Genomic DNA, 19,410 nt, shown 5'->3' with positions numbered 1-19,410 from the left:
TTTCAAATATTAGGAATTCTTGATTATACAGGTCAAAATTTGTGTAGAAAGGCTGTAAGTGAGGACTATAATCCTTATGTTTACAATTGAGGCCGAATGATTCTGGCGTCTTTTGTATTACTCAGGTGAAATCCTTATGGTTCCAGTACATAGTTGTAAGAACACTCACAAATTGTGGTATAACTCTTAAAAAACGCAATGAGAGTTTCCAGAAACGATTGGAAACTTGGAAGATAACACTTGATATAAAAGTAAATAGAGTTTTACTACATTTCCTGCCATTTTTAATCACAGACATTACCTGTGGGAAGCCGTGAAAGGACCAGAAAACTGATAATATTTACAACTCCGGGGACTTTAGGGAGCGTTTTCACTGGAATTTCCTTTAAAACATTAGGAATTCTTGTTTATACAGCTTAAAATTTGTGTAGAAAGCCTGTAAGTGAGGACAATACTGCTTATGTTTACAAATGAGGGCTAATTATTCTGGCGTCTTTGGTATGACTCAGGTGAAATCCGTATGGTCCCAGTACATACTTGTAAGAACACTAATTGTGGTAAAACTCTTAAAATACGCAATTAGAGTTTCCAGAAAGGATTAAAAACTTGGAAGATACACTTGAAATAAAAGTAAATGGATTCTTTCTAAATTTCCTGCCGTTTTTAATCAAAGACATTACCAGTGGAAAGCCGTGAAATGACCAGAAAACTGATAATATTTACAACTCCGGGCACTTTAGGGAGCGTTTTCACTTGAATTTGCTTTCAAATATTAGGAATTCTTGTTTATACAGCTTAAAATTGGTGTAGAAAGCCTGTAAGTGAGGACTATTCTGCTTATGTTTACAATTGAGGCCGAATTATTCTGGCCTCCTTTGTATGACTCAGGTGAAATCCTTTCGGTTCTAGTACAGACTTGTAAGAACACTCTCTAATTGTGGTAATACTCTTAAAATACGCAATTAGAGTTTCCAGAAAGGATTAAAAACTTGGAAGATACACTTGAAATAAAAGTAAATAGATTCTTACTACATTTCCTGCCGTTTGTAATCACAGACATTACCAGTGGAAAGCCGTGAAATGACCAGAAAACTGATAATATTTACAACTCCGGGCACTTTAGGGAGCGTTTTCACTTGAATTTGCTTTCAAATATTAGGAATTCTTGATTATACAGGTCAAAATTTGTGTAGAAAGCCTGTAAGTGAGGACAATACTGCTTATGTTTACAAATGAGGGCTAATTATTCTGGCGTCTTTGGTATGACTCAGGTGAAATCCGTATGGTCCCAGTACATACTTGTAAGAACACTAATTGTGGTAAAACTCTTAAAATACGCAATTAGAGTTTCCAGAAAGGATTAAAAACTTGGAAGATATACTTGAAATAAAAGTAAATGGATTCTTTCTAAATTTCCTGCCGTTTTTAATCAAAGACATTACCAGTGGAAAGCCGTGAAATGACCAGAAAACTGATAATATTTACAACTCCGGGCACTTTAGGGAGCGTTTTCACTTGAATTTGCTTTCAAATATTAGGAATTCTTGTTTATACAGCTTAAAATTGGTGTAGAAAGCCTGTAAGTGAGGACTATTCTGCTTATGTTTACAATTGAGGCCGAATTATTCTGGCCTCCTTTGTAGGACTCAGGTGAAATCCTTTCGGTTCTAGTACAGACTTGTAAGAACACTCTCTAATTGTGGTAATACTCTTAAAATACGCAATTAGAGTTTCCAGAAAGGATTAAAAACTTGGAAGATACACTTGAAATAAAAGTAAATAGATTCTTACTACATTTCCTGCCGTTTGTAATCACAGACATTACCAGTGGAAAGCCGTGAAATGACCAGAAAACTGATAATATTTACAACTCCGGGCACTTTAGGGAGCGTTTTCACTTGAATTTGCTTTCAAATATTAGGAATTCTTGATTATACAGGTCAAAATTTGTGTAGAAAGGCTGTAAGTGAGGACTATAATCCTTATGTTTACAATTGAGGCCGAATGATTCTGGCGTCTTTTGTATTACTCAGGTGAAATCCTTATGGTTCCAGTACATAGTTGTAAGAACACTCACAAATTGTGGTATAACTCTTAAAAAACGCAATGAGAGTTTCCAGAAACGATTGGAAACTTGGAAGATACACTTGATATAAAAGTAAATAGAGTTTTACTACATTTCCTGCCATTTTTAATCACAGACATTACCTGTGGGAAGCCGTGAAAGGACCAGAAAACTGATAATATTTACAACTCCGGGGACTTTAGGGAGCGTTTTCACTGGAATTTCCTTTAAAACATTAGGAATTCTTGTTTATACAGCTTAAAATTTGTGTAGAAAGCCTGTAAGTGAGGACAATACTGCTTATGTTTACAAATGAGGGCTAATTATTCTGGCGTCTTTGGTATGACTCAGGTGAAATCCGTATGGTCCCAGTACATACTTGTAAGAACACTAATTGTGGTAAAACTCTTAAAATACGCAATTAGAGTTTCCAGAAAGGATTAAAAACTTGGAAGATACACTTGAAATAAAAGTAAATGGATTCTTTCTAAATTTCCTGCCGTTTTTAATCAAAGACATTACCAGTGGAAAGCCGTGAAATGACCAGAAAACTGATAATATTTACAACTCCGGGCACTTTAGGGAGCGTTTTCACTTGAATTTGCTTTCAAATATTAGGAATTCTTGTTTATACAGCTTAAAATTGGTGTAGAAAGCCTGTAAGTGAGGACTATTCTGCTTATGTTTACAATTGAGGCCGAATTATTCTGGCCTCCTTTGTATGACTCAGGTGAAATCCTTTCGGTTCTAGTACAGACTTGTAAGAACACTCTCTAATTGTGGTAATACTCTTAAAATACGCAATTAGAGTTTCCAGAAAGGATTAAAAACTTGGAAGATACACTTGAAATAAAAGTAAATAGATTCTTACTACATTTCCTGCCGTTTGTAATCACAGACATTACCAGTGGAAAGCCGTGAAATGACCAGAAAACTGATAATATTTACAACTCCGGGCACTTTAGGGAGCGTTTTCACTTGAATTTGCTTTCAAATATTAGGAATTCTTGATTATACAGGTCAAAATTTGTGTAGAAAGGCTGTAAGTGAGGACTATAATCCTTATGTTTACAATTGAGGCCGAATGATTCTGGCGTCTTTTGTATTACTCAGGTGAAATCCTTATGGTTCCAGTACATAGTTGTAAGAACACTCACAAATTGTGGTATAACTCTTAAAAAACGCAATGAGAGTTTCCAGAAACGATTGGAAACTTGGAAGATACACTTGATATAAAAGTAAATAGAGTTTTACTACATTTCCTGCCATTTTTAATCACAGACATTACCTGTGGGAAGCCGTGAAAGGACCAGAAAACTGATAATATTTACAACTCCGGGGACTTTAGGGAGCGTTTTCACTGGAATTTCCTTTAAAACATTAGGAATTCTTGTTTATACAGCTTAATATTTGTGTAGAAAGCCTGTAAGTGAGGACAATACTGCTTATGTTTACAAATGAGGGCTAATTATTCTGGCGTCTTTGGTATGACTCAGGTGAAATCCGTATGGTCCCAGTACATACTTGTAAGAACACTAATTGTGGTAAAACTCTTAAAATACGCAATTAGAGTTTCCAGAAAGGATTAAAAACTTGGAAGATACACTTGAAATAAAAGTAAATGGATTCTTTCTAAATTTCCTGCCGTTTTTAATCAAAGACATTACCAGTGGAAAGCCGTGAAATGACCAGAAAACTGATAATATTTACAACTCCGGGCACTTTAGGGAGCGTTTTCACTTGAATTTGCTTTCAAATATTAGGAATTCTTGTTTATACAGCTTAAAATTGGTGTAGAAAGCCTGTAAGTGAGGACTATTCTGCTTATGTTTACAATTGAGGCCGAATTATTCTGGCCTCCTTTGTATGACTCAGGTGAAATCCTTTCGGTTCTAGTACAGACTTGTAAGAACACTCTCTAATTGTGGTAATATTCTTAAAATACGCAATTAGAGTTTCCAGAAAGGATTAAAAACTTGGAACATACACTTGAAATAAAAGTAAATAGATTCTTACTACATTTCCTGCCATTTGTAATCACAGACATTACCAGTGGAAAGCCGTGAAATGACCAGAAAACTGATAATATTTACAACTCCGGGCAATTTAGGGAGCGTTTTCACTTGAATTTGCTTTCAAATATTAGGAATTCTTGATTATACAGGTCAAAATTTGTGTAGAAAGGCTGTAAGTGAGGACTATACTCCTTATGTTTACAATTGAGGCCGAATGATTCTGGCGTCTTTTGTATTACTCAGGTGCAATCCTTATGGTTCCAGTACATAGTTGTAAGAACACTCACAAATTGTGGTAAAACTCTTAAAATACGCAACTAGAGTTTCCAGAAACGATTGGAAACTTGGAAGATACACTTGATATAAAAGTGAATAGATTCTTACTACATTTCCTGCCATATTTAATCACAGACATTACCAGTGGGAAGCCGTGAAAGGACCAGAAAACTGATAATATTTACAACTCCGGGGACTTTTGGGAGCGTTTTCACTGGAATTTGCTTTCAAATATTAGGAATTCTTGTTTATACAGCTTAAAATTTGTGTAGAAAGCCTGTAAGTGAGGACTATACTGCTTATGTTTACAATTGAGGGGGAATTATTCTGGCATCTTTGGTATGACTCAGGTGAAATCCGTATGGTCCCAGTACATACTTGTAAGAACACTAATTGTGGTAAAACTCTTAAAATACGCAATTAGAGTTTCCAGAAATGATTAAAAACTTGGAAGATACACTGGAAATAAAAGTAAATGGATTCTTACTCCATTTCCTGCCGTTTTTAATCAAAGACATTACCAGTGGAAAGCCGTGAAATGACCAGAAAACTGATAATATTTACAACTCCGGGCACTTTAGGGAGCGTTTTCACTTGAATTTGCTTTCAAATATTAGGAATTCTTGTTTATACAGCTTAAAATTGGTGTAGAAAGCCTGTAAGTGAGGACTATAATCCTTATGTTTACAATTGAGGCCGAATGATTCTGGCGTCTTTTGTATTACTCAGGTGAAATCCTTATGGTTCCAGTACATAGTTGTAAGAACACTCACAAATTGTGGTATAACTCTTAAAAAACGCAATGAGAGTTTCCAGAAACGATTGGAAACTTCGAAGATACACTTGATATAAAAGTAAATAGAGTTTTACTACATTTCCTGCCATTTTTAATCACAGACATTACCTGTGGGAAGCCGTGAAAGGTCCAGAAAACTGATAATATTTACAACTCCGGGGACTTTAGGGAGCGTTTTCACTGGAATTTCCTTTAAAACATTAGGAATTCTTGTTTATACAGCTTAAAATTTGTGTAGAAAGCCTGTAAGTGAGGACAATACTGCTTATGTTTACAAATGAGGGCTAATTATTCTGGCGTCTTTGGTATGACTCAGGTGAAATCCGTATGGTCCCAGTACATACTTGTAAGAACACTAATTGTGGTAAAACTCTTAAAATACGCAATTAGAGTTTCCAGAAAGGATTAAAAACTTGGAAGATACACTTGAAATAAAAGTAAATGGATTCTTTCTAAATTTCCTGCCTTTTTTAATCAAAGACATTACCAGTGGAAAGCCGTGAAATGACCAGAAAACTGATAATATTTACAACTCCGGGCACTTTAGGGAGCGTTTTCACTTGAATTTGCTTTCAAATATTAGGAATTCTTGTTTATACAGCTTAAAATTGGTGTAGAAAGCCTGTAAGTGAGGACTATTCTGCTTATGTTTACAATTGAGGCCGAATTATTCTGGCCTCCTTTGTATGACTCAGGTGAAATCCTTTCGGTTCTAGTACAGACTTGTAAGAACACTCTCTAATTGTGGTAATATTCTTAAAATACGCAATTAGAGTTTCCAGAAAGGATTAAAAACTTGGAACATACACTTGAAATAAAAGTAAATAGATTCTTACTACATTTCCTGCCATTTGTAATCACAGACATTACCAGTGGAAAGCCGTGAAATGACCAGAAAACTGATAATATTTACAACTCCGGGCAATTTAGGGAGCGTTTTCACTTGAATTTGCTTTCAAATATTAGGAATTCTTGATTATACAGGTCAAAATTTGTGTAGAAAGGCTGTAAGTGAGGACTATAATCCTTATGTTTACAATTGAGGCCGAATGATTCTGGCGTCTTTTGTATTACTCAGGTGCAATCCTTATGGTTCCAGTACATAGTTGTAAGAACACTCACAAATTGTGGTAAAACTCTTAAAATACGCAACTAGAGTTTCCAGAAACGATTGGAAACTTGGAAGATACACTTGATATAAAAGTGAATAGATTCTTACTACATTTCCTGCCATATTTAATCACAGACATTACCAGTGGGAAGCCGTGAAAGGACCAGAAAACTGATAATATTTACAACTCCGGGGACTTTTGGGAGCGTTTTCACTGGAATTTGCTTTCAAATATTAGGAATTCTTGTTTATACAGCTTAAAATTTGTGTAGAAAGCCTGTAAGTGAGGACTATACTGCTTATGTTTACAATTGAGGGGGAATTATTCTGGCATCTTTGGTATGACTCAGGTGAAATCCGTATGGTCCCAGTACATACTTGTAAGAACACTAATTGTGGTAAAACTCTTAAAATACGCAATTAGAGTTTCCAGAAATGATTAAAAACTTGGAAGATACACTGGAAATAAAAGTAAATGGATTCTTACTCCATTTCCTGCCGTTTTTAATCAAAGACATTACCAGTGGAAAGCCGTGAAATGACCATAAAACTGATAATATTTACAACTCCGGGCACTTTAGGGAGTGTTTTCACTTGAATTTGCTTTCAAATATTAGGAATTCTTGTTTATACAGCTTAAAATTGGTGTAGAAAGCCTGTAAGTGAGGACTATTCTGCTTATGTTTACAATTGAGGCCGAATTATTCTTGCCTCTTTTGTATGACTCAGGTGAAATCCTTTCGGTTCTAGTACAGACTTGTAAGAACACTCTCTAATTGTGGTAATACTCTTAAAATACGCAATTAGAGTTTCCAGAAAGGATTAAAAACTTGGAAGATACAATTGAAATAAAAGTAAATAGATTCTTACTACATTTCCTGCCGTTTGTAATCACAGACATTACCAGTGGAAACCCGTGAAATGACCAGAAAACTGATAATATTTACAACTCCGGGCACTTTAGGGAGCGTTTTCACTTGAATTTGCTTTCAAATATTAGGAATTCTTGATTATACAGGTCAAAATTTGTGTAGAAAGGCTGTAAGTGCGGACTATACTCCTTATGTTTACAATTGAGGCCGAATGATTCTGGCGTCTTTTGGATTACTCAGGTGAAATCCTTATGGTTCCAGTACATAGTTGTAAGAACACTCACAAATTGTGGTAAAACTCTTAAAATACGCAATTAGAGTTTCCAGAAAGGATTAAAAACTTGGAAGATACACTTGAAATAAAAGTAAATAGATTCTTACTACATTTCCTGCCGTTTGTAATCATAGATATTAACAGTGGAAAGCCGTGAAATGACCAGAAAACTGATAATATTTACAACTCCGGGCACTTTAGGGAGTGTTTTCACTTGAATTTGCTTTCAAATATTAGGAATTCTTGTTTATACAGCTTAAAATTGGTGTAGAAAGCCTGTAAGTGAGGACTATAATCCTTATGTTTACAACTGAGGCCGAATGATTCTGGCGTCTTTTGTATTACTCAGGTGAAATCCTTATGGTTCCAGTACATAGTTGTAAGAACACTCACAAATTGTGGTAAAACTCTTAAAATACGCAATGAGAGTTTCCAGAAACGATTGGAAACTTGGAAGATACACTTGATATAAAAGTAAATAGAGTTTTACTACATTTCCTGCCATTTTTAATCACAGACATTACCTGTGGGAAGCCGTGAAAGGACAAGAAAACTGATAATATTTACAACTCCGGGGACTTTAGGGAGCGTTTTCACTGGAATTTGCTTTAAAACATTAGGAATTCTTGTTTATACAGCTTAAAATTTGTGTAGAAAGCCTGTAAGTGAGGACAATACTGCTTATGTTTACAAATGAGGGCTAATTATTCTGGCGTCTTTGGTATGACTCAGGTGAAATCCGTATGGTCCCAGTACATACTTGTAAGAACACTAATTGTGGTAAAACTCTTAAAATACGCAATTAGAGTTTCCAGAAAGGATTAAAAACTTGGAAGATACACTTGAAATAAAAGTAAATGGATTCTTTCTAAATTTCCTGCCGTTTTTAATCAAAGACATTACCAGTGGAAAGCCGTGAAATGACCAGAAAACTGATAATATTTACAACTCCGGGCACTTTAGGGAGCGTTTTCACTTGAATTTGCTTTCAAATATTAGGAATTCTTGTTTATACAGCTTAAAATTGGTGTAGAAAGCCTGTAAGTGAGGACTATTCTGCTTATGTTTACAATTGAGGCCGAATTATTCTGGCCTCCTTTGTATGACTCAGGTGAAATCCTTTCGGTTCTAGTACAGACTTGTAAGAACACTCTCTAATTGTGGTAATACTCTTAAAATACGCAATTAGAGTTTCCAGAAAGGATTAAAAACTTGGAAGATACACTTGAAATAAAAGTAAATAGATTCTTACTACATTTCCTGCCGTTTGTAATCACAGACATTACCAGTGGAAAGCCGTGAAATGACCAGAAAACTGATAATATTTACAACTCCGGGCACTTTAGGGAGCGTTTTCACTTGAATTTGCTTTCAAATATTAGGAATTCTTGATTATACAGGTCAAAATTTGTGTAGAAAGGCTGTAAGTGAGGACTATAATCCTTATGTTTACAATTGAGGCCGAATGATTCTGGCGTCTTTTGTAATACTCAGGTGAAATCCTTATGGTTCCAGTACATAGTTGTAAGAACACTCACAAATTGTGGTATAACTCTTAAAATACGCAATGAGAGTTTCCAGAAACGATTGGAAACTTGGAAGATACACTTGATATAAAAGTAAATAGAGTTTTATTACATTTCCTGCCATTTTTAATCACAGACATTACCTGTGGGAAGCCGTGAAAGGACCAGAAAACTGATAATATTTACAACTCCGGGGACTTTAGGGAGCGTTTTCACTGGAATTTGCTTTAAAACATTAGGAATTCTTGTTTATACAGCTTAAAATTTGTGTAGAAAGCCTGTAAGTGAGGACAATACTGCTTATGTTTACAAATGAGGGCTAATTATTCTGGCGTCTTTGGTATGACTCAGGTGAAATCCGTATGGTCCCAGTACATACTTGTAAGAATACTAATTGTGGTAAAACTCTTAAAATACGCAATTAGAGTTTCCAGAAAGGATTAAAAACTTGGAAGATACACTTGAAATAAAAGTAAATGGATTCTTTCTAAATTTCCTGCCGTTTTTAATCAAAGACATTACCAGTGGAAAGCCGTGAAATGACCAGAAAACTGATAATATTTACAACTCCGGGCACTTTAGGGAGCGTTTTCACTTGAATTTGCTTTCAAATATTAGGAATTCTTGTTTATACAGCTTAAAATTGGTGTAGAAAGCCTGTAAGTGAGGACTATTCTGCTTATGTTTACAATTGAGGCCGAATTATTCTGGCCTCCTTTGTATGACTCAGGTGAAATCCTTTCGGTTCTAGTACAGACTTGTAAGAACACTCTCTAATTGTGGTAATATTCTTAAAATACGCAATTAGAGTTTCCAGAAAGGATTAAAAACTTGGAACATACACTTGAAATAAAAGTAAATAGATTCTTACTACATTTCCTGCCATTTGTAATCACAGACATTACCAGTGGAAAGCCGTGAAATGACCAGAAAACTGATAATATTTACAACTCCGGGCAATTTAGGGAGCGTTTTCACTTGAATTTGCTTTCAAATATTAGGAATTCTTGATTATACAGGTCAAAATTTGTGTAGAAAGGCTGTAAGTGAGGACTATAATCCTTATGTTTACAATTGAGGCCGAATGATTCTGGCATCTTTTGTATTACTCAGGTGCAATCCTTATGGTTCCAGTACATAGTTGTAAGAACACTCACAAATTGTGGTAAAACTCTTAAAATACGCAACTAGAGTTTCCAGAAACGATTGGAAACTTGGAAGATACACTTGATATAAAAGTGAATAGATTCTTACTACATTTCCTGCCATATTTAATCACAGACATTACCAGTGGGAAGCCGTGAAAGGACCAGAAAACTGATAATATTTACAACTCCGGGGACTTTTGGGAGCGTTTTCACTGGAATTTGCTTTCAAATATTAGGAATTCTTGTTTATACAGCTTAAAATTTGTGTAGAAAGCCTGTAAGTGAGGACTATACTGCTTATGTTTACAATTGAGGGGGAATTATTCTGGCATCTTTGGTATGACTCAGGTGAAATCCGTATGGTCCCAGTACATACTTGTAAGAACACTAATTGTGGTAAAACTCTTAAAATACGCAATTAGAGTTTCCAGAAATGATTAAAAACTTGGAAGATACACTGGAAATAAAAGTAAATGGATTCTTACTCCATTTCCTGCCGTTTTTAATCAAAGACATTACCAGTGGAAAGCCGTGAAATGACCATAAAACTGATAATATTTACAACTCCGGGCACTTTAGGGAGTGTTTTCACTTGAATTTGCTTTCAAATATTAGGAATTCTTGTTTATACAGCTTAAAATTGGTGTAGAAAGCCTGTAAGTGAGGACTATTCTGCTTATGTTTACAATTGAGGCCGAATTATTCTGGCCTCTTTTGTATGACTCAGGTGAAATCCTTTCGGTTCTAGTACAGACTTGTAAGAACACTCTCTAATTGTGGTAATACTCTTAAAATACGCAATTAGAGTTTCCAGAAAGGATTAAAAACTTGGAAGATACAATTGAAATAAAAGTAAATAGATTCTTACTACATTTCCTGCCGTTTGTAATCACAGACATTACCAGTGGAAACCCGTGAAATGACCAGAAAACTGATAATATTTACAACTCCGGGCACTTTAGGGAGCGTTTTCACTTGAATTTGCTTTCAAATATTAGGAATTCTTGATTATACAGGTCAAAATTTGTGTAGAAAGGCTGTAAGTGCGGACTATACTCCTTATGTTTACAATTGAGGCCGAATGATTCTGGCGTCTTTTGGATTACTCAGGTGAAATCCTTATGGTTCCAGTACATAGTTGTAAGAACACTCACAAATTGTGGTAAAACTCTTAAAATACGCAATTAGAGTTTCCAGAAAGGATTAAAAACTTGGAAGATACACTTGAAATAAAAGTAAATAGATTCTTACTACATTTCCTGCCGTTTGTAATCATAGACATTAACAGTGGAAAGCCGTGAAATGACCAGAAAACTGATAATATTTACAACTCCGGGCACTTTAGGGAGCGTTTTCACTTGAATTTGCTTTCAAATATTAGGAATTCTTGATTATACAGGTCAAAATTTGTGTAGAAAGGCTGTAAGTGAGGACTGTACTCCTTATGTTTACAACTGAGGCCGAATGATTCTGGCGTCTTTTGTATTACTCAGGTGAAATCCTTATGGTTCCAGTACATACTTGTAAGAACACTCACAAATTGTGGTAAAACTCTTAAAATACGCAATGAGAGTTTCCAGAAACGATTGGAAACTTGGAAGATACACTTGATATAAAAGTAAATAGAGTTTTACTACATTTCCTGCCATTTTTAATCACAGACATTACCTGTGGGAAGCCGTGAAAGGACAAGAAAACTGATAATATTTACAACTCCGGGGACTTTAGGGAGCGTTTTCACTGGAATTTGCTTTAAAACATTAGGAATTCTTGTTTATACAGCTTAAAATTTGTGTAGAAAGCCTGTAAGTGAGGACAATACTGCTTATGTTTACAAATGAGGGCTAATTATTCTGGCGTCTTTGGTATGACTCAGGTGAAATCCGTATGGTCCCAGTACATACTTGTAAGAACACTAATTGTGGTAAAACTCTTAAAATACGCAATTAGAGTTTCCAGAAAGGATTAAAAACTTGGAAGATACACTTGAAATAAAAGTAAATGGATTCTTTCTAAATTTCCTGCCGTTTTTAATCAAAGACATTACCAGTGGAAAGCCGTGAAATGACCAGAAAACTGATAATATTTACAACTCCGGGCACTTTAGGGAGCGTTTTCACTTGAATTTGCTTTCAAATATTAGGAATTCTTGTTTATACAGCTTAAAATTGGTGTAGAAAGCCTGTAAGTGAGGACTATTCTGCTTATGTTTACAATTGAGGCCGAATTATTCTGGCCTCCTTTGTATGACTCAGGTGAAATCCTTTCGGTTCTAGTACAGACTTGTAAGAACACTCTCTAATTGTGGTAATACTCTTAAAATACGCAATTAGAGTTTCCAGAAAGGATTAAAAACTTGGAAGATACACTTGAAATAAAAGTAAATAGATTCTTACTACATTTCCTGCCGTTTGTAATCACAGACATTACCAGTGGAAAGCCGTGAAATGACCAGAAAACTGATAATATTTACAACTCCGGGCACTTTAGGGAGCGTTTTCACTTGAATTTGCTTTCAAATATTAGGAATTCTTGATTATACAGGTCAAAATTTGTGTAGAAAGGCTGTAAGTGAGGACTATAATCCTTATGTTTACAATTGAGGCCGAATGATTCTGGCGTCTTTTGTAATACTCAGGTGAAATCCTTATGGTTCCAGTACATAGTTGTAAGAACACTCACAAATTGTGGTATAACTCTTAAAATACGCAATGAGAGTTTCCAGAAACGATTGGAAACTTGGAAGATACACTTGATATAAAAGTAAATAGAGTTTTACTACATTTCCTGCCATTTTTAATCACAGACATTACCTGTGGGAAGCCGTGAAAGGACCAGAAAACTGATAATATTTACAACTCCGGGGACTTTAGGGAGCGTTTTCACTGGAATTTGCTTTAAAACATTAGGAATTCTTGTTTATACAGCTTAAAATTTGTGTAGAAAGCCTGTAAGTGAGGACAATAATGCTTATGTTTACAAATGAGGGCTAATTATTCTGGCGTCTTTGGTATGACTCAGGTGAAATCCGTATGGTCCCAGTACATACTTGTAAGAACACTAATTGTGGTAAAACTCTTAAAATACGAAATTAGAGTTTCCAGAAAGGATTAAAAACTTGGAAGATACACTTGAAATAAAAGTAAATGGATTCTTTCTAAATTTCCTGCCGTTTTTAATCAAAGACATTACCAGTGGAAAGCCGTGAAATGACCAGAAAACTGATAATATTTACAACTCCGGGCACTTTAGGGAGCGTTTTCACTTGAATTTGCTTTCAAATATTAGGAATTCTTGTTTATACAGCTTAAAATTGGTGTAGAAAGCCTGTAAGTGAGGACTATTCTGCTTATGTTTACAATTGAGGCCGAATTATTCTGGCCTCCTTTGTATGACTCAGGTGAAATCCTTTCGGTTCTAGTACAGACTTGTAAGAACACTCTCTAATTGTGGTAATATTCTTAAAATACGCAATTAGAGTTTCCAGAAAGGATTAAAAACTTGGAACATACACTTGAAATAAAAGTAAATAGATTCTTACTACATTTCCTGCCATTTGTAATCACAGACATTACCAGTGGAAAGCCGTGAAATGACCAGAAAACTGATAATATTTACAACTCCGGGCAATTTAGGGAGCGTTTTCACTTGAATTTGCTTTCAAATATTAGGAATTCTTGATTATACAGGTCAAAATTTGTGTAGAAAGGCTGTAAGTGAGGACTATAATCCTTATGTTTACAATTGAGGCCGAATGATTCTGGCGTCTTTTGTATTACTCAGGTGCAATCCTTATGGTTCCAGTACATAGTTGTAAGAACACTCACAAATTGTGGTAAAACTCTTAAAATACGCAACTAGAGTTTCCAGAAACGATTGGAAACTTGGAAGATACACTTGATATAAAAGTGAATAGATTCTTACTACATTTCCTGTCATATTTAATCACAGACATTACCAGTGGGAAGCCGTGAAAGGACCAGAAAACTGATAATATTTACAACTCCGGGGACTTTTGGGAGCGTTTTCACTGGAATTTGCTTTCAAATATTAGGAATTCTTGTTTATACAGCTTAAAATTTGTGTAGAAAGCCTGTAAGTGAGGACTATACTGCTTATGTTTACAATTGAGGGGGAATTATTCTGGCATCTTTGGTATGACTCAGGTGAAATCCGTATGGTCCCAGTACATACTTGTAAGAACACTAATTGTGGTAAAACTCTTAAAATACGCAATTAGAGTTTCCAGAAATGATTAAAAACTTGGAAGATACACTGGAAATAAAAGTAAATGGATTCTTACTCCATTTCCTGCCGTTTTTAATCAAAGACATTACCAGTGGAAAGCCGTGAAATGACCATAAAACTGATAATATTTACAACTCCGGGCACTTTAGGGAGTGTTTTCACTTGAATTTGCTTTCAAATATTAGGAATTCTTGTTTATACAGCTTAAAATTGGTGTAGAAAGCCTGTAAGTGAGGACTATTCTGCTTATGTTTACAATTGAGGCCGAATGATTCTGGCCTCTTTTGTATGACTCAGGTGAAATCCTTTCGGTTCTAGTACAGACTTGTAAGAACACTCTCTAATTGTGGTAATACTCTTAAAATACGCAATTAGAGTTTCCAGAAAGGATTAAAAACTTGGAAGATACACTTGAAATAAAAGTAAATAGATTCTTACTACATTTCCTGCCGTTTGTAATCACAGACATTACCAGTGGAAACCCGTGAAATGACCAGAAAACTGATAATATTTACAACTCCGGGCACTTTAGGGAGCGTTTTCACTTGAATTTGCTTTCAAATAATAGGAATTCTTGATTATACAGGTCAAAATTTGTGTAGAAAGGCTGTAAGTGCGGACTATACTCCTTATGTTTACAATTGAGGCCGAATGATTCTGGCGTCTTTTGGATTACTCAGGTGAAATCCTTATGGTTCCAGTACATAGTTGTAAGAACACTCACAAATTGTGGTAAAACTCTTAAAATACGCAATTAGAGTTTCCAGAAAGGATTAAAAACTTGGAAGATACACTTGAAATAAAAGTAAATAGATTCTTACTACATTTCCTGCCATTTTTAATCACAGACATTACCAGTGGAAAGCCGTGAAATGACCAGAAAACTGATAATATTTACAACTCCGGGCACTTTAGGGAGCGTTTTCACTTGAATTTGCTTTCAAATATTAGGAATTCTTGATTATACAGGTCAAAATTTGTGTAGAAAGGCTGTAAGTGCGGACTATACTCCTTATGTTTACAATTGAGGCCGAATGATTCTGGCGTCTTTTGGATTACTCAGGTGAAATCCTTATGGTTCCAGTACATAGTTGTAAGAACACTCACAAATTGTGGTAAAACTCTTAAAATACGCAATTAGAGTTTCCAGAAAGGATTAAAAACTTGGAAGATACACTTGAAATAAAAGTAAATAGATTCTTACTACATTTCCTGCCGTTTGTAATCATAGACATTAACAGTGGAAAGCCGTGAAATGACCAGAAAACTGATAATATTTACAACTCCGGGCACTTTAGGGAGCGTTTTCACTTGAATTTGCTTTCAAATATTAGGAATTCTTGATTATACAGGTCAAAATTTGTGTAGAAAGGCTGTAAGTGAGGACTGTACTCCTTATGTTTACAATTGAGGCCGAATGATTCTGGCGTCTTTTGTATTACTCAGGTGAAATCCTTATGGTTCCAGTACATACTTGTAAGAACACTCACAAATTGTGGTAAAACTCTTAAAATACGCAATGAGAGTTTCCAGAAACGATTGGAAACTTGGAAGATACACTTGATATAAAAGTAAATAGAGTTTTACTACATTTCCTGCCATTTTTAATCACAGACATTACCTGTGGGAAGCCGTGAAAGGACAAGAAAACTGATAATATTTACAACTCCGGGGTCTTTAGGGAGCGTTTTCACTGGAATTTGCTTTAAAACATTAGGAATTCTTGTTTATACAGCTTAAAATTTGTGTAGAAAGCCTGTAAGTGAGGACAATACTGCTTATGTTTACAAATGAGGGCTAATTATTCTGGCGTCTTTGGTATGACTCAGGTGAAATCCGTATGGTCCCAGTACATACTTGTAAGAACACTAATTGTGGTAAAACTCTTAAAATACGCAATTAGAGTTTCCAGAAAGGATTAAAAACTTGGAAGATACACTTGAAATAAAAGTAAATGGATTCTTTCTAAATTTCCTGCCGTTTTTAATCAAAGACATTACCAGTGGAAAGCCGTGAAATGACCAGAAAACTGATAATATTTACAACTCCGGGCACTTTAGGGAGCGTTTTCACTTGAATTTGCTTTCAAATATTAGGAATTCTTGTTTATACAGCTTAAAATTGGTGTAGAAAGCCTGTAAGTGAGGACTATTCTGCTTATGTTTACAATTGAGGCCGAATTATTCTGGCCTCCTTTGTATGACTCAGGTGAAATCCTTTCGGTTCTAGTACAGACTTGTAAGAACACTCTCTAATTGTGGTAATACTCTTAAAATACGCAATTAGAGTTTCCAGAAAGGATTAAAAACTTGGAAGATACACTTGAAATAAAAGTAAATAGATTCTTACTACATTTCCTGCCGTTTGTAATCACAGACATTACCAGTGGAAAGCCGTGAAATGACCAGAAAACTGATAATATTTACAACTCCGGGCACTTTAGGGAGCGTTTTCACTTGAATTTGCTTTCAAATATTAGGAATTCTTGATTATACAGGTCAAAATTTGTGTAGAAAGGCTGTAAGTGAGGACTATAATCCTTATGTTTACAATTGAGGCCGAATGATTCTGGCGTCTTTTGTATTACTCAGGTGAAATCCTTATGGTTCCAGTACATACTTGTAAGAACACTCACAAATTGTGGTATAACTCTTAAAATACGCAATGAGAGTTTCCAGAAACGATTGGAAACTTGGAAGATACACTTGATATAAAAGTAAATAGAGTTTTACTACATTTCCTGCCATTTTTAATCACAGACATTACCTGTGGGAAGCCGTGAAAGGACCAGAAAACTGATAATATTTACAACTCCGGGGACTTTAGGGAGCGTTTTCACTGGAATTTGCTTTAAAACATTAGGAATTCTTGTTTATACAGCTTAAAATTTGTGTAGAAAGCCTGTAAGTGAGGACAATACTGCTTATGTTTACAAATGAGGGCTAATTATTCTGGCGTCTTTGGTATGACTCAGGTGAAATCCGTATGGTCCCAGTACATACTTGTAAGAACACTAATTGTGGTAAAACTCTTAAAATACGCAATTAGAGTTTCCAGAAAGGATTAAAAACTTGGAAGATACACTTGAAATAAAAGTAAATGGATTCTTTCTAAATTTCCTGCCGTTTTTAATCAAAGACATTACCAGTGGAAAGCCGTGAAATGACCAGAAAACTGATAATATTTACAACTCCGGGCACTTTAGGGAGCGTTTTCACTTGAATTTGCTTTCAAATATTAGGAATTCTTGTTTATACAGCTTAAAATTGGTGTAGAAAGCCTGTAAGTGAGGACTATTCTGCTTATGTTTACAATTGAGGCCGAATTATTCTGGCCTCCTTTGTATGACTCAGGTGAAATCCTTTCGGTTCTAGTACAGACTTGTAAGAACACTCTCTAATTGTGGTAATATTCTTAAAATACGCAATTAGAGTTTCCAGAAAGGATTAAAAACTTGGAAGATACACTTGAAATGAAAGTAAATAGATTCTTACTACATTTCCTGCCATTTGTAATCACAGACATTACCAGTGGAAAGCCGTGAAATGACCAGAAAACTGATAATATTTACAACTCCGGGCAATTTAGGGAGCGTTTTCACTTGAATTTGCTTTCAAATATTAGGAATTCTTGATTATACAGGTCAAAATTTGTGTAGAAAGGCTGTAAGTGAGGACTATAATCCTTATGTTTACAATTGAGGCCGAATGATTCTGGCGTCTTTTGTATTACTCAAGTGCAATCCTTATGGTTCCAGTACATAGTTGTAAGAACACTCACAAATTGTGGTAAAACTCTTAAAATACGCAACTAGAGTTTCCAGAAACGATTGGAAACTTGGAAGATACACTTGATATAAAAGTGAATAGATTCTTACTACATTTCCTGCCATATTTAATCACAGACATTACCAGTGGGAAGCCGTGAAAGGACCAGAAAACTGATAATATTTACAACTCCGGGGACTTTTGGGAGCGTTTTCACTGGAATTTGCTTTCAAATATTAGGAATTCTTGTTTATACAGCTTAAAATTTGTGTAGAAAGCCTGTAAGTGAGGACTATACTGCTTATGTTTACAATTGAGGGGGAATTATTCTGGCATCTTTGGTATGACTCAGGTGAAATCCGTATGGTCCCAGTACATACTTGTAAGAACACTAATTGTGGTAAAACTCTTAAAATACGCAATTAGAGTTTCCAGAAATGATTAAAAACTTGGAAGATACACTGGAAATAAAAGTAAATGGATTCTTACTCCATTTCCTGCCGTTTTTAATCAAAGACATTACCAGTGGAAAGCCGTGAAATGACCAGAAAACTGATAATATTTACAACTCCGGGCACTTTAGGGAGTGTTTTCACTTGAATTTGCTTTCAAATATTAGGAATTCTTGTTTATACAGCTTAAAATTGGTGTAGAAAGCCTGTAAGTGAGGACTATTCTGCTTATGTTTACAATTGAGGCCGAATTATTCTGGCCTCTTTTGTATGACTCAGGTGAAATCCTTTCGGTTCTAGTACAGACTTGTAAGAACACTCTCTAATTGTGGTAATACTCTTAAAATACGCAATTAGAGTTTCCAGAAAGGATTAAAAACTTGGAAGATACACTTGAAATAAAAGTAAATAGATTCTTACTACATTTCCTGCCGTTTGTAATCACAGACATTACCAGTGGAAACCCGTGAAATGACCAGAAAACTGATAATATTTACAACTCCGGGCACTTTAGGGAGCGTTTTCACTTGAATTTGCTTTCAAATAATAGGAATTCTTGATTATACAGGTCAAAATTTGTGTAGAAAGGCTGTAAGTGCGGACTATACTCCTTATGTTTACAATTGAGGCCGAATGATTCTGGCGTCTTTTGGATTACTCAGGTGAAATCCTTATGGTTCCAGTACATAGTTGTAAGAACACTCACAAATTGTGGTAAAACTCTTAAAATACGCAATTAGAGTTTCCAGAAAGGATTAAAAACTTGGAAGATACACTTGAAATAAAAGTAAATAGATTCTTACTACATTTCCTGCCATTTTTAATCACAGACATTACCAGTGGGAAGCCGTGAAATGACC

The sequence above is a fragment of the Myotis nattereri genome, assembly GCF_964212035.1.
Source record: "Myotis nattereri genome assembly, chromosome: X".
NCBI lineage: Eukaryota > Metazoa > Chordata > Mammalia > Chiroptera > Vespertilionidae > Myotis > Myotis nattereri.
Note: the sequence above shows the minus strand (reverse complement) of the source record.